At 35.5% G+C, this 13,357-nt stretch overlaps 1 pseudogene; it reads right to left on the minus strand.

Annotated features, from left to right (window-relative positions):
- Positions 1 to 9,880: 9,880 nt before the first annotated feature.
- LOC107694019 (olfactory receptor 13C8-like) lies at positions 9,881 to 11,343 on the minus strand (annotated as a pseudogene).
- Between the last annotated feature and the right edge of the window lie 2,014 nt (positions 11,344 to 13,357).

Consider the following 13,357-nt stretch of genomic DNA (forward strand, 5'->3'; position numbering starts at 1 on the left):
GAAATTAACAACTCACCGAACGATTTGTCAGATATATTAACTACGTATAAAAATATAAAGAGACTAAAGTATGAAGACATATTATAAGGAAGATTTTTAAGAGGTCTTACATATTAATTAATTGAATGGAATGAGTTATGTTATGTTTGATGGTCTAACTTCCACACTGAGGTGCCAAAGTTATAGTGTGTGAATTACCAACCCAGTATAAAGATCTTCCTCAAAAACTGAATGTGAAGTCCAATGAACAACCAATCCTGCTGCTTTCTTGCCACTGTATTCCATTACTCCAAAGTTATGGAACAGCTGGAACATTTTATAAGAGAGTCATTGTGCAGTGAAGGATTGATACTGCTATAATGACTGCCTGTGGTCTAAAGAAGTACTTTGAATAAGCAAACCTCAGAAATTTAGCTCCCACAATATATCTGCCCTAAAATATAAACTTATAAGGAACACAAGAATTGAAACTGCAAGTATACACTCTGCTGAAACTCAAACTTGTTGACAGAATCATGTTCAAACAAAGTAAAGCAGAGAACTTTACATGATAACAATTTAATTTAATTTAACATTAACATGTGTTCTGCCTCTGTTAGTTAAAGAGTTTGTATTATATAGCCTATTTATATACCATATCATTAATAATCTGCAGTCTGTTAACTTTTTTATAGACTATTACAGAAACTATTTAACTACAGTGTAACATGTCTAACCGTTTTCAGTCATAAGATGGAGCCATTTAGCTGTGCTTTCTTGCATTCATATAAAAAGACTGTATGCTGATTTAAATACTAGGCCTGTGTTTAATATGGAAAATAAATGCATTGAGTTGTCAAACTGTGATAACTGAAATTTACAAAAAGGTTACAAATCCAGTTAATGTTCTAGTTCCATTTTTAATATGCCACAAATTTACATGCCACACTCATTATGATTTGTACAGCTTTTGCTACTCTAATAAAATATGCTGTAACACTTTATTTTAAGGTGTCCTTGTTACACATGTTACATGTACTTACTTTTACAATAACAATTAATTATGCATAATTACATGCAAGTAACCTTAATCCTAACCATATAGTAAGTACATGTAGTTAATTAATATTACTCAGTACTTAAATGTATAGTATGCTGATTTAAATACTAGGCCTGTGTTTAATATGGAAAATAAATGCATTGAGTTGTCAAACTGTGATAACTGAAATTTACAAAAAGGTTACAAATCCAGTTAATGTTCTAGTTCCATTTTTAATATGCCACAAATTTACATGCCACACTCATTATGATTTGTACAGCTTTTGCTACTCTAATAAAATATGCTGTAACACTTTATTTTAAGGTGTCCTTGTTACACATGTTACATGTACTTACTTTTATAATAAAAATTAATTATGCATAATTAAATGCAAGTAACCCTAAGCCAAACCCTAATCCTAACCCTAACAATATAGTAAGTGCATGTAGTTAATTAATATTACTCAGTACTTAAATGTATCATTATACTGTAACAAGGACACCTAAAAATAAAGTGTAACAAAATATGCTTATTCTCCCAAATTCACTTTGATTATGATGCTGCTATACTGTTCCTGGTTGTTTGTGATTGTTTAATTAGTTATTTATTTTTGTTATTTAAAATTCAGACACAAAATAAAGTTTTTTTTTTCATTCTTAAAATAATTTCTTAATAGAAATCTGCATCAGCAAATCTTGTGCACAAAATGCACAATATTTCAAAGCAGTGAAAAATCTTTCATCCCGCAATCCATATTCAAGTGGACAGAAGCACCGCAGGACCAGCATAAACACAATATAATCAAAATAGGCTACCTAACTTCCGTGTATATGTAAATATCAACATTTAACAAGGCCTGCTCAAATAGACACCAAAGCTGAATGAGTGGAGGCAACAACTGGAATCCATGTAGAATCACAGTTTTTAAGCCTTTTACAGCTGATTTACTATTATTAGAGCTTGCTATTTTTGCAACATAGTATATGATTTTGACATAACAAAACAAAATAGTGCAAAACATCATCGCAAAGAACACCTGAGTAAAAACTGATCTCAGCTGATCCTGCCATGTGTGGACAATAAGCAATTGAACTTGACATTGAGCCTTTTTCTTATAGGCATAGAGTGGAACTGACACAACAAAGATGAGAAAGATCATAATGGGCTCCAAGGAGCAGAGAACATGGATGATGAGAATGCAGTGGATCGATCTGGACAAAGTGGAGATTTGAGAGTCTTGCAGAGGCACACAGATGGCCACTTAGCGCTCCAGACTCATAGCTGTGAGGGTGAGTGGGCTAGCAAAGCTTAGTACTTCCAAATATGTGACAACTTGTCAGAGTGTGGAGAGAGGACCCAAACGCAAAGGTGCAGTTAACAGGGTTTATTCAGTTCCAAAAAACAACTTAGGCAGTCTGCCGTCCTAATAGACTGAAAGGGAAGATGCAGGACGCAGAACTGGAGTAACTTAGGAGATACGGCTTGGAAACACAGGATAGTCACCAGTCACAGACGAACTTGAATTTGCAGCAGGTTGGTAATTGCGAGCGAGCAGCCCCAGCCGAGACACAGCTCCACAGACAGCGTCCAGAATGACACACAAATGCCGGCAGCAGGGTACTGGACAGGAAACAGGTGAGATACACTCGACAAGACAGACTAGACTTATCTTGACTTGAGAGATAGATTTCTTGAACAGTAAATCAGAAATGATACCATGAACATTAAACGTCCAACAATAAACTGGCAAAGAGGCCAGAAACATGGCAACATTAAATAGCATAGGAGATGAGAACAAAGAGGAACAGGTGCAATCGCCAATTGTGATTGCGAACAGGTGGACCGAATGCAGGGATGAAGCAGAGAAAGAGAGATAGCAAGAGAGGGAGAGAGTGAGAGAGAAAAGGAGGGCAACAAACCTAACTTATGACACAACTGACATAACATATTCCTAGTCACTGTAACATTAAGAATGATTAGGATCAGGAAAATATTGGTTATAAGAAACAGCCAGTCACAAAGCAAGGTGTAGGTGAAAAATATATAACGCATCTTGGTGCAGTCTTTAAAAAAAAAAATTATAATAATAATAATTTCAATACATTATTTACATAAAGAAAGAATACCAACAATGTTGCTGCTATAATTACTTTTTCCCTGCCTTGTGGAATTGAGAAGTTTTTGCTAGTGTGATTAGTTGATCTGTTTTGTACCATCATTTAAAATTTGCAGATATCAGTGCAATCTCAAATCTCTTATATCATCAGGAAACATGGTGTTAGCTTTCACTGTTATGCTGATGATACTCAGCTCTACATTTCTTCACGGCCTGACGAAACATACCATTTCACAAAACTAACGGAATACATAGTTAATATATTCCTACTGACAAATTCTTTAAAAACAGAGGTATTGTTCTTGTTCTTGTTTATTTATTTATATAGCACCATTTAAAACACAACTGTGGTTGAACCAAAGTGCTTTACATAAAAAGTACAAGAATGAAAACAAACATCGACAACATAAAACACCACATCGGCATATAAAATAACACCTCAATCATTGTATGCTACCAACATTAGATGTGCTTTCAACAGTTTCTTAAAAATTGACAGTGATTTGGCAGACCTGATCAGCAGGGGCAACTCATTCCAAAGTCTTGGCCCTATCACAGCGAAGGCCCGATCGCCTTTATATAGGCGATTTGTTCTAGGCACTACAAGTAATTTTTGATTCTCTGATCGTAATGTTCTAGGAGGATTATATGGGATTAAAAGGTTTGCCAAATACAATGGGGCCTGGTTGTTTAAAGATTTGAACACGAACAGTAAAATTTTATATTTAATTCTAAAATGGACTGGGAGCCAATTTAAAGAAACTAACACGGGGTAATTGATTCATATTTCTTTACCTTTTTTAGTAACCTCGCCGCAGCATTTTGTACTGATTGTAGTCGAGACAAAGATGTGGCGGTGATGCCAGAATACAAAGAATTACAGAAATCCAGCCGTGATAGAATAAAGGCATGGATTACTCTTTCAGAGTCTGAGTTTGTTAAGAACGGTTTAACTTTGGCTAATAAACGCAAATTATAAAAACCAGCCCGAACCACTGAGTTAATTTGCTTATCTAATTTTAGGTTATTATCAATTAGGAAGCCTAAATCTCTTACTGTTACAAGAACAAGGTATTCATTATTGGACCAAAAACCTCCGCATGTAATAACCTAGAACACTTTCTAACACTTGATGGCTGCTTTGCCAAGTCTTCGTCGTCAGTTAACAACCTAGGTGTGCTATTTGATAGCAATCTTTCATTTGAAAGCCACATTTCTAACATTTTCCATCTTAGATTATTAGGTTAGATTATTGTTAGATTATTGCTTTATCGGGTGGTTGTTCTGTGTGCTTAATAAACAAACTCCAGCTGGCCCAAAATGCAGCAGCTAGCGTTCTTACTAGAACCAGGAAGTATGACCATTAACCTGGTTCTGTCAACACTGCACTGGCTCTGTCACCGTAGCCACCCAGATCCAGTCCATTTCCAGTTCAGATGGTCACCGTAATCACCCAGACCCAGTCTGTATCCAGACCAGATGGTGGATGAGCACCTACAACCACAACAGCCCTAAATGGCAGCGGAGACCATGACAACGAGATGAGCCCTAGAAACAGATAACCTGTGAAGACATCGTCAACTAGATGGCCATTGGCACAAATCCTCAGCAAAGACCACGAGAACCAGATGAGTTCTCTTCACAGACCCCGTGGCCAGCTTTGACTCCTTCACCATGTGATGTAGGCTATTCCAATCTTCAAACAGAAGGAACTGGATGGATTTTGTGAGTGATGGCAGTCCACAGTCTGACTTGTCATGCAGCCTGGAATTAAACCACGCCATGTTGGTTTGTATGGCCAGAGGAGTGAATTGGCCCCTCGACAGAACCTGGTTTCTCTTTCTGCGTTTCTGTCACAGATGGAGTTTGGGTTCCTTACCACTGTCACCTTTTGGCTTGCTTACTTGGGGACATTTCATAATGGGCAATATTGTCTATTTGATTGCACAGACACTATTGGAAGAGAAGAGAACTGAGCTGGACGATGACATCACTGAATCAATGATTAACTGACTTTTACTAAAAAAAAAATTACTGTTTATTATTGTCCAATTTTTAGAGATGCTTTAAATCAGAATTTAACTTTGAAGTTAGTTAATAAAATTGAAGTTACTTAATAAAAATACAACTGTTCGTTGTTTTTCATGTGAGCTCAGGTACAATAAATAATGTTAGAAACAACTTTTAATTTTACTAATGTATTAGTAAATGAACTAAGATTAATAAATGGTTTATAATTATTATTCGTTGTTAGTTTATGTTAACTAATGTTACTAATGTCAATGAAGCCTTATTGTAAAGTGTTACCAAAAATGCAAAAAGAATCACAAAATTGTTCTGTTCTTAACTTACTCACCATTTTATTGATTTAATTGTTTATTAAGGTAAGCGAGTAAATATTTAATTATTGACCAGAGAAAATATTCCAAGCTCAAGAAAACCACTCTATACACATTGGCGTTACTAGCAAGTTTAGAAAATGGCTCAGCAGAAATGAAATCATAGGATATCACAGGATGCAAAACTCAAGATCTGATTAGAAATGTTGCTCCAAAATAGTTATATCAAACAACTAGTCATTAGTTTATTGTTAAAAATAGTCTAGCATCATTACAGCATAACATTCCTTAGTCTGTGTTAAAGCTTAACATGTTCAAATGTACATTTATATTAATATTGGCGGACTCACACAATGTTTGTCTCTTCAGATTTTTTTTTTTTTAAATGTGTCATCACTACCATAGTCCTGCTTTGATATAATGACCTGGAATGGTAATGGCTTGCTGGAATAATAAGGTTACATGGTGATTGCTGGTTATTAAATACCGTATTAGCAGGATATTATATCTAATAAAGTTAGTAAATGTGTGTCACTTCAGATTATTTTAAAATGTGTCTCTCAGCAGAGGTAATATAGTTATTTGGAGGAGTATCTGGTACAGAAATGGTAACTAAGGAATGATGTAACATGAGACTACTCATTGTTGCTTGTTACCTTTGTCAGTTAACCCAAAGCAGGATGAAAACATGTTTATTTCATGACTCTGTGCTTTAATTAGGCCCAAGGGAGGCAATCTAACTGTCATAACGCTTCTAATAAGCACAAACTATTATTGTTTTGTATGTGTGGTCAATAAACATTTGCTCTCTGTATTGGCCCAATCATATCATATGTTAAATAAACAAATAAATTACATAATACAATTTTAACAAATAAATCACATAGTAACAATTCCTTCTTGATTTGTTTATATATGTATTTATTTATTTATATTTATATGTTGATTTTCATTTATTTTTGTTTCTTGTATTTTATTTACACTGTTTATTTTTTCCCAATAAAGGGGCAATTACTGGTAATTACAATGTCTCCCAAACTTGTCCTGAATGCATCACATTTTGGATGTCCTTTTATTTATTTCCTGAAATCAGGACTTTTTTAAAAGGTTATGTTTCATGTAGAATACACAGAAGTATTTAAATTAAAATATGACACCATAAAGCACAGGAAGCATATACAGATGGAATATAGCACAAATACTAGTATTTTTAAGGAAATTAGTAGTCAGTACCTACATACTGGCTGTATACTTACATTACACACTACAATTATGTACTTTGCTGCTGATAGCACATACATTTCAGAATGTAGCAAGGAACATTCACATCAGAAACAGCTTCTTAATACCACAGACACTGTTGTTGTGTATTTGCATATACAGTAAACATTAGATTCTAGCCTTATTTTCTACCATAAAAACATTATAACTTGTATTTTTATTATCTACCATAAAATCATTATAACTTGTCTTTTACTTTTTGATACCTGTCACAAACAAGGTGTATGGGCAATAGCTATGAGGGTTGAAAAGCATGCATGGATGTAAACTGCAGAAATGTCATGGCACATTTAGCATATTGTTTGCTATGTGCTACTAACATCAATCTCAAATGGAGTTATGAGGTTTTTGACCAGCGAATGACAGAAATCTGTTTTGTTTTTTTTGTCCGTCATTAGAACGGCCACATCTGAGGCAGCAAAGTGACAGGGACATGACGTGTAGCCAAGTATGGTGTCCCATACTCGGAATCTGTGCTCTGCATTTAACCCATCCAAGTGCACACACACAGCAGTGAGTAGTGAACACACACACACACACACACACTGTGAACACACACCCGGAGCAGTGGGCAGTCATGTGCTGTGGTGCCCCAGGAGCAGCTGGGGGTTCTGTGCCTTGCTCAAAGGTCTCAATGCAGTCGGTGGAAGAGAGCGCTGGTCATTCACTCCCCCCACCTACAATCCCTGCTGGTACCGAGTATCGAACCCACGACCTTTGGGTTACAAGTCTTATAAAGTGCATCGCATTACACTTTCATCAGCTTACAGGTAATAAAGTTTATTGTAGCTACTGTATATGGGTGCTCAGTTTTTCTTGTTGTTGAATACTTTTGGTAAAAACTTTGTGAAAGATGATGCACTATGTAGGATATTTAAAACAGTAAGTTATATTGTCTACAGCTAGATGGCGGGCAAATGCTATACTAAGACTCTTCTCCACTCTTCGAATACAAAAAAAAAATAGCCTTCATAGACTACTGTTTCAATACTGTTTCAATACAATACTGTTTCTTGCTTGAAGAAAACGCTGTACTTATTCAAACATCAGTTCTTTATTTACCCTTGTACACTGTGAACACACACCCGGAGCAGTGGGCAGTCATGTGCTGTGGTGCCCCAGGAGCAGCTGGGGGTTCTGTGCCTTGCTCAAAGGTCTCAATGCAGTCGGTGGAAGAGAGCGCTGGTCATTCACTCCCCCCACCTACAATCCCTGCTGGTACCGAGTATCGAACCCACGACCTTTGGGTTACAAGTCTTATAAAGTGCATCGCATTACACTTTCATCAGCTTACAGGTAATAAAGTTTATTGTAGCTACTGTATATGGGTGCTCAGTTTTTCTTGTTGTTGAATACTTTTGGTAAAAACTTTGTGAAAGATGATGCACTATGTAGGATATTTAAAACAGTAAGTTATATTGCCTACAGCTAGATGGCGGGCAAATGCTATACTAAGACTCTTCTCCACTCTTCGAATACAAAAAAAAAAATAGCCTTCATAGACTACTGTTTCAATACTGTTTCAATACAATACTGTTTCTTGCTTGAAGAAAACGCTGTACTTATTCAAACATCAGTTCTTTATTTACCCTTGTATTGCAAACAAGCAGAGATCTGTCTCCAAACTGTGTGCGGCACTTCATTCTGAATGGAGGCAGGGGTGGAGTTTTAAGGTTTCGCCGACAGTTTGATGATCCAATGGCGTTACAAGGTTTAGTCACAAGCTCTTTTAAATGCTTTTCATTAGTTAAATATTTGTAAAAACCCACAAACAGACGTAAAGATGACCAATAGCACTGATAAAAAAAAGACGAAATATAGGGACAAGAAATTTCAGGCCGACAGCGACAATATGTAGCATGTATGTTTATTTATATATTTATTTATTTTAATTTGATAATATTCCACGGCACACTAGTGGTTGGGAAACACTGTACTGCGATATGGAATGTGCTCATTTTAATCTAACATGTAAGAGTAAGACATTTATGTGTATGAATAGGATATGTATTTACAGCAACATTATTTTCCAAAATGCAAAGTATCTATTTTAAATTTCCTTCAAACAGTTTAGCATAAAAATTTGATGGTTGTGTGGAATATAATTTATATTACTTCAAAAAAAGCATGCAGTACACACATTGCAGTGTAGCAGATGACAATGAGCATCATGAATGGTCAGACTGGGTTTTACTTGATAACACCCTCCTCTACATAGAAAACCAGACTGCTCACATTTTCACAAATATACTTTTAGATCATGTACGTTATACACTACAGTTCAAAGGGTAGAGGGTAAGTTCTTTAAGTTTTTAAGAAATGAACACTTTTATTATGCAAGTATGCATGAAATTGACAGTAAAAGTGACAAAAGTAAAGACATTTATAAAGTTACAAAAGATTTATGTTTTTATGCTTTTGAACTTTATATTCATCAAAGAATCATAAAAAAATATATCATGGTTTACACAAAAGATATTAAGCAGCACAACTGTTTCCAACATTAATAAGAAATGTTTCTTGAGCATTAAATCAGCATATTAGAATGATTTCCGATGGATCATGCAACACTGAAGACTGAAGTAATGGCTGCTGAAAATTCAGAGAAGTAAATTACATTTTAAAACATATTAAAATAAAAGCAGTTATTTTAATAATATGATATATCACAATATTACAGTTTTTACTGTATTTTTAATCAAGATTGGGTAAATGTAAAGTCTTCTTTCAAAAACATAAAAAATCTTACCAACCTCAAACTTTTGAATGTCTGTGCAACTGTAGGCCAAATTATATATTATTATTAATATATTAATATATTAAAAATACTATATAATAATGATAATAATAATAATAATAATAATAATAATTATTATTATTATTCATTTGTCCGACATTAACTTTCTTACAATGCAATTCTGAATTTTCACAGAATTTTATATATTTTCATTCTCAAAGGTTCTCAACCTGCTTTTATAGCAAATAATGCACATCATTATTATTTAGCTTTACATTTTTAAAAATATATTTTCAATCCAAACATAGATAGATAGATAGATAGATAGATAGATTACAGAATTTACATTGATTTTAAATGCTTGATCTGTCACTCTCACAAAAGCAGTAACAAACAAACCCGTTGTTCTTGCACTGTTATTGAATTATTTTGACTTCTTTATGTGGGTCAATACGTGCACCATAACAAGGCATTGCTTTCTTCATATAGTTTCTGAGCCTCTCATCTCTAAGTCCATAAATGAGCGGGCTCAGAAAGCAGGGAAGCAGGATGAAGCAGAAATAATAGATAAAAGATATATCTGCTTGAGACAAGTTTACACGCTGGAAAAGTAAGAATTCTGCGACAGGCTGGGAGAAGGCCATCACACTAAGGAGCAGCTGGAACCCATGAAGCAGCACTGTGTGCAGAGCCTTCCTCACTGACACCCGGTCCTGCCACATCCGGCGGGTCTCCGGCAGGATCCGAATGTACGTGAAGAGGATAACCACAGCGACCACTGCAAAGAAGATCCCGTTGAGGCTCACTTTGAACAGAGCCTGAATGTGAGAAGCACTGAGCACAATGGTTTTGCAGAGCACAGGTGTTGAATGGATGTCTACATTGGGCTTGAGTCGCATCAAGACAAAGTCAAAGGTGGGCAGGATGCAACTGATGATCTACATGCTTAGAATGATGATCCAAATCCTTTCAGATCTCCAGATGGCAGGACGGTGAAGAGGGTAGAAAATAGCCACGTAGCGCTCCAATGACATAGTGGAAAGGATGAGTGGGGTGTTTAGGTAGCTTTAGCTTTTTAGCTTTATAGGTAGCTGGGGTGTTTTAGGTAGTTTAGGAAGGTAGCAGTGGACACAAACAGCAGTGGAGCACAGAAGACGATTGCAAATTGCACACCACCCATTGCTAGCAAGAAAAGGGATACGGAGGAGAGCAGCTGCAGGGTGTCGTTGATCAGCATGTAGGTGAAGAGGATATAACGGGAGCTGTCAAAGAACTGCCTGTGAGATGCAAAGGTGTACAGCATCAGGAGGATGAAGAACAGGAAGGCAATGAAGAACGGAATCACCACACACACCTTCACAATGACAGAGAGGTTCATGCTGGATGTCGTGTTGCCTGGGAGGTCTGTCAGATTCTGCATGGTTTCAAGCACTCTGCAGAGCTGCTGATGTTACAAAGGCTGAAAGGAAGTTTGCAAAAGAAAATGTACTTAGTCTGGAATGTAGTAAATGAGAACAATATAGAATAGCAGTAGTTATCTCAAACATCTAATGTAATGTTCACTGGATTATTAATAGGAGATTCTGCATCTGATCTGATTTCCATTCCATGAACTTTACACTTGTTAACTCCCCACACTGCCCCTGTTGGAAGAGAAATTAAAAGATAATTAGATGGGCAGCCCACTTTTGTACTGCTGAAGATTTGCTTCGTGACAAAGGAATGGGATTTGTTTTCACGAAGGATGGATTAATTTCACGCTATGGATGCAAAGCATCGTTATAGCAATTAACAACCGAACAATACAAACAAAACAAATCGAGTTGGCTGTAACTTGAAGGATTGTTTGTGAATCAATAAGCAATGTGCTTTTGCAAAATTATTGATAACAATCATATGTATATACTTAAAAAAAAAAAAATCTATATATTGTATCCAAGGTTTTATATGTAGACCTAATTTCTTCATCTGGTTAACAAGACCCTATATCAAAACTGTCTTAAAGAAAATAAATAATTACTTGAAACTTTTTATTTTTATTAAGTTATATGTCAATAAATTATTACATGTATTAAGTTACATGTAATAAAGACATTTTGTAGTAAAGTATTTTTCTTTTTTAACGAATCTGTTATATAAGTTGTCAAATATTCACTGCTGGATAAGCACATTCAGAATGTTTGTATGTTTCTTATGGCTAGTCATTAACAGAGCTATCAATTATTGACTGTGAACTGTGGTGCTCTGCCTTATTTTACCATTTTGTTTGGTCTGCAGTGCGGTAGAAAAAGCTGAACTCAGAGACAAAAGTACATTGGCAGCTTGATCTGCAGTGTCATATGCGTCACTCATAAGGGCAATGAGACACGTAGCTCACAGCTGCTTGTTTTATGGAGTGTACTGACCTTAAATATGGAGGGAAGAGGGAAACATCAAGCAGCAAAGAGCAAACAACAAGCTTTATGATAAAGAAGATCTGGAGCATTAAGGGGGGTTGAAAGTCTGCATATACCTGTCTGCATGATTTAGATCAACAGCAAGAATTGCTGCTGCTCTTCAACTATTTAATTGGCTGGAATTGATGTTAATATTAAACTTTGTTATAGTAGCTTGGATATTATATCTTTGCTCATTTTAGTTTTAGCATATATATGTTGTAAATGTAAATCAACTGTCATGTCTTTAAACTTATATAGAGCAATATAGAGCTCTACAATACAATATAGAGCTACCTTTAATGTTATTGTATTGTTATTTGAATTATTTTATTTTATTTTATCTATCTTTTTTATTGGTGGATTGGGCCTTCCATTCTAACACTGGTAAAATCTCAGGATTAAACATGCATCACAGAAAATAGTTGACCAAATATTCAAAGTCAAATCTTATGCGACTAATTATGTGCTTTAGATGTTGTTAAGAAGGCCAATAGTGGTAAACCACAATTTTGCATATCAGTGTAATTTGTGTTTCCTAATTGTTTGCCAATGATATAACCCGCATATATGTATATGTATGTATATAGGCCTTCCATTGTAACACTGGTAAAATCTCTAAGGATCAGACATGCATCACAGAAAATAATTTACAAAATCTTCCCAGAGTCAAATCCTATGTGGCTAATTATGTGCTTTAGAGGTTGTTAAGAAGGCCATCAGTGGTAAACCATAACATTGCATTTCAGTGTAATTTGTGTTTCCTAATTGTTTGGCAATGATGCAACCCACCTGGCAAGAGGTGACCGGGCTGCCTGATCCCTTCGCACCGAACCAAGCTCCAAAGCAAATGTTTATATAATGATTTTACGCCCTGATTAGACTCCTGAGTCATACCTCCACCACACAGAATGTCTGTTAGAATGATGTAAATATGTTTAATAAACATTGGCCCACAAAAAGTGCAGCAGCCAAGACACCACAATAGTTTTGTGAAACTTTCTTTAAAGAAAGAAAAGTTATGTGATTATAATTTATGGACTTTGTGATACTCAATATCTCTTGAACAAATATACATTAGTAGTCGTTATGTAATGATATTGCTGCATAACCACTTGTGAAAATAAGAAGTTAGCTTCTAATGGAAGCTCCTCACTCCTTTTATTTAACACACACACACACACACACACACACACACACATATATATATATATATATAACTTTTGGTGTGAGAACTTTTTGAAAAATAACTAATTGTTACAAAAGCTAGAAAATGCTGTTGGACATATCACACCCAGCTGAAATTGGGAACAGGGGGTGTACGCAAACTGTCAAAACAGGAGCAAAACTGTGGTTACCCAACTACAGCCTGTACTTGTAAGTTTCTAGAAGATGTATTAATTCATCAAGATGGACTTTAGAATTGGAGAT

The sequence above is a fragment of the Sinocyclocheilus anshuiensis genome, unplaced genomic scaffold (assembly GCF_001515605.1).
Source record: "Sinocyclocheilus anshuiensis isolate Anshui unplaced genomic scaffold, SAMN03320099.WGS_v1.1 scaffold2360, whole genome shotgun sequence".
NCBI lineage: Eukaryota > Metazoa > Chordata > Actinopteri > Cypriniformes > Cyprinidae > Sinocyclocheilus > Sinocyclocheilus anshuiensis.